Source organism: Sinocyclocheilus anshuiensis, unplaced genomic scaffold, assembly GCF_001515605.1.
Source record: "Sinocyclocheilus anshuiensis isolate Anshui unplaced genomic scaffold, SAMN03320099.WGS_v1.1 scaffold1103, whole genome shotgun sequence".
Classification (NCBI taxonomy): domain Eukaryota; kingdom Metazoa; phylum Chordata; class Actinopteri; order Cypriniformes; family Cyprinidae; genus Sinocyclocheilus; species Sinocyclocheilus anshuiensis.
The window spans coordinates 10616-14829 of NW_015544179.1; the positions used below are offsets into that span (position 1 = coordinate 10616).

The following is a 4214-nucleotide window of genomic DNA, read 5'->3' on the forward strand; positions in this document are numbered from 1 at the left end:
AAAAATGTTAATAAAAAAAAAAAAAAAAAAAAAAAAGACAGAGAAACTCAAACATTGCTCTTGACTAATTAACTTTAGCTTTAATAAAAAATAAAAAAAATCAACGTTTCTTTAATTCATACAGTTAAGACTATGCTGTGTTTTATATTTACATTGATTTATTGAGGTTCTGTAGTAGGCCTATTTCTTACTTGAAAGCTGAATGTTACATAGACATACCTGAGGGTAAAAATAAAATAAAATAAAATAATAATAAACTGTTTATTTAATTGACAATAGTCAGTGTTGATTTTTATTTTTTTATTTTAAATCTCAGGAGATTGTTATGCAAAAGACTGTATCACCCCCGTTTCTCCCTGAGCTGATCTTGAAGAAGGATGTTTGACTTGTTTAGGACTTCATTAAAATTTGATCAGGCTTAGCACTGTAAACCAACTTCCATTACCGTGCACCAGTGGTGAGCGGTGACTTTTTTAACCGGGTATGCTGAGTGATAAGTAGCGTTGCAACCTTGCAAACAATAATAAAGTCAGAGAAGGACTTTAACTGTAAGTAACACGAGCATGCTCAAAACAAAGGGAACAATATAATTTTTGTTATTATTAAAATGTTATGTAGCACACGCTTTTATAAACATTTTTTGTTTCTTTTTAATTTACCGCTTAGGCAATAACGTTGACAATAACGTATATCTTCAACATACGTTGTCTATGTCCAAAAATGTAAGAAGATATGTTTTCGGTGGACTTTTAAAATTAGCTTTGCTTGAGAAAACAAACATATACAGTTACAGTGTTTTTTTTTTTCTTTTTTCTTTTGATTTAGTAAAGTTGGTTTTACATCAAACAAAATGTGATTCTCGGCAATCGAGATCTGACAGGAACAGCACATTTTCCGCTTGGGAGAGCGCTTCGCGGACAGCTTACCTCGCACATAAAATAATCCGCAGACCAGCAAATCACTGAGAACGTGCTACAATCCTGACGAGTCATAGCAATAGAGATGGCGCCGACGCTGATGGCTGCCTCCGTGGCGTGCTCTGCAGTTGTTTTTGTGCGGAGGCGAGAAAGCTGCGGAGAATCCGCTCTCACGGAAGCAACAGCAACTGGTAGATTTAAAGAAAATTACTGCCGTTTGGCAAATAAATCATTTTACGTCCTTATTCCTAACTCTTTAAACTTTAAGTTACATTTCAAATGGCAAGGGATCAACTTATAATCATGTTTATATGAATTATCCTGTGAACGTATTTTCTCAAATGGCCTGGGTATGCAGAGCATTCGCAGCTTATATGGACGGAACGCTACTGCCGTGCACACTGTCAATACTGAAATAATGCCCAGGCAAGGTCGTGCTTCTGATAGGATGCAGAGGTGACCTCAGCTGGACTGAAGGAATTAGCATCCTTTTGATAAAGGTTGGAAACAAATAGGATAGGATGGCATAAACACGTTGCATAGTTTGTAAATCACATACAAGTATCCAACTTTGGTTGCCTGGCTGGAGTGAGATTTTGTCCTCTGAACTCGCACACTGCTCTTGACTAATTAACTTTAGCTTGAATAAAAAATCAACAAATATTTAATTCATACAGTGAAGACTATACTGTGTTTTATATTTACATTGATTTATTCAGGTTCCCCTTCAGGAACTCGAGTGGCGTCGAAAGCACTTTAGAAACACCCCTGTGTTTGCCCACGCTCTGAATCACATGTGAAATTAGTCCAAATGGAATGGTTAAACGTCACGGGCGGGGTGACGTAGAGACCAGAGAGCTTAAAAGCGCATCCGAAACAAGCAGCGTTAGCTTCTGTGTTTTCAGCAAGCGCTCTGTGTGAAACGTGTCAGTCTTATTTACTATTGTTTGTATTAACAGTGCACAATCACCTCTATATGGTGAGCTAAATAGACAGCACTTTAGATCGTGTGTTCTTCTCTGCCAGTGCTAAACATTACGGGTGTGAATGCACGCGATCGTTGTGTTGTTGTTTGGGAGCGGAGCACGCACTGTCAGCTCTCGAGGGGGCTGATTGTGCATCCTGCTTCCACTGCGAACACTCCGCTACCGCCGGGCACACTTCGAGGAGTGTGTCCGTGTTTGCAGTCTCTACGGTTCCTGTCCTGCTGTTGCTGAACCACGGTGGCGATTGGGATCGCGGGGATCGCATATGAATCTAGCGCTCTCTCTCGAGGTTTGGAAGCCCGCGCTGCTCTCTTTCCTCTTTGAGTGAGAGCTCTATGCTGCAGCTATCTTCCTCCGAGGAGGCTGATGTTAGCAATGATGTATATGAGATTGAGGACTCGCCATCTCAATCTTTTGCATATGAAAAGCATACTGCATTTTAGATAGCTCGTTTCTCCCTGCCCTCGCTATAATTAGGGGTGGGGATGCAGGCGATTTATGTTTGTTTTGGAGCGGATCACGCACAGTCAGCTCTTGAGAGGGCTGGCTGTGTTCATTCATAAAATGTCCCTAAGTGTACAAGTGTGCATTTCCTTGGATGTTTAGCTCTGCTCCCGCTGGCGTTTCTTCTCGAGGGAAGAACGTCTTATGCAATATAGAATCGATCGACTAAAATCGAGTGGTTCGCATTACGGGGCTGCAGCAAATAATGTCAGGGGAAATATATGTATATATAAAATATATGGAATATACACTGAACAAAATTATAAATGCAACACTTTTGTTTTTGCCCCCATTTTTCATGAGCTGAACTCAAAGATCTAAGACTTTTTCTATGTACACAAAAGGCCTATTTCTCTCAAATATTGTTCACAAATCTGTCTAAATCTGTGTTAGTGAGCACTTCTCCTTTGCCGAGATAATCCATCCACCTCACAGGTGTGGCATATCAAGATGCTGATTAGACAGCATGATTATTGCACAGGTGTGCCTTAGGCTGGCCAAAATAAAAGGCCACTCTTTTTCACCATGATATGGGTTAAAATGAGAGCCCATTTCTCTCCAAAACGGTGCCAGTTTAAGCGTTTTGCAATAAAGAAATAAAAATAACTAAACTTGATAATTTATGTTGCTAAATGAAGGCGGATTGTATAAAATGGATAAATAAATAAAAAACGTTTATTAACGAGCTGCAGTTTTATTACATCACTCGCTGACACAGATGCAGTATATTAACGCCACGGGTCATCAATAAGGTGCAGATTGGTCACCTATTCCAACAGTGTTTCCAACACACTTTTTCACAGCGCGCATCACGCGAAGCATATATACAAATCATTTAGTAAGCAGAAATCCGAAATATACCTTAACATATCAAGTTGGAGGAAGATGCGACTGAATTGATGCTTGAATGCACTTCCAGCAGCCATGATAAACAGTTGGCGGTTAAAGTTTTCTATGCACAATTTGATTTGACGAAAGTTGATTTCATGCGCGAGGTAAGCTGTCCGCAAAGTGCTCGCCCAAGCGGAAAAATGTGCTGTTGCTGTCAGATCTCGATTGCCGAAAATTATATTGTGTATGATGCAAAACCAACTCGACTAAATCAAAAGGAAAAAAACTGTAACTGTATATTTTTGTTTTCTCAAGCAAAGCAAATTTTAAAAGTCTACTGGAAACATATCTTCTTACATTTTTGGTCATAGACAACGTATGTTGAAGATATACGTTATTGTCAACGTTATGTGACAATAAGTGGTAAAAAAATAATAATGTTTATAAAAACGTGGGCTATATACAATTTTAATAATAACAAACATCATATTGTTTTGCGTATCTCGTGTCGCTTACAGGTGAAGTCCTTCTCTGATTTTATTATTGTTTGCAAGGTTGCAACGTTACTTTGCAATATTTTATAATACTTTTGGGTATTTTGCATGGTCTGTTATTGGAGTGTCACACGGGTGGGAGTTTTAACTCCTATTTTAACTCCTGAATAAAAAAATAATTTAGCTGATGCAGAGACATATAGACCGGGGGAATCCCCTACTTCTCCTACTTCTCCGATTACTTATCATAACGTAACTAAGTGTAAACGTTATTTGGCGGTTTTTACTTGCATAGCATTCAAACAATGGATAAACCTGAAACGATTGAAGAAGGATTGGAGATTAATTTCATTTACAAATAAGGTAGGAAATGTGCATACATTTAAATCGACACCTGCCACGGTGTTTCTTAGCTATTTGTCATCTGTGATCCCTTTTGAGTGTCCTAAAAGCCGATGGGGGGGGGGTCTTATCACTCTTAT

At 38.8% G+C, this 4214-nt stretch overlaps 1 protein-coding gene across 1 annotated transcript in view; it reads right to left on the reverse strand.

The window, feature by feature from the left end:
* The window catches only part of LOC107696301 (protocadherin-23-like), an 18636-nt gene that overhangs the window by 3684 nt on the left and 10738 nt on the right, over positions 1-4214 (reverse strand). The window lies entirely within an intron of this gene.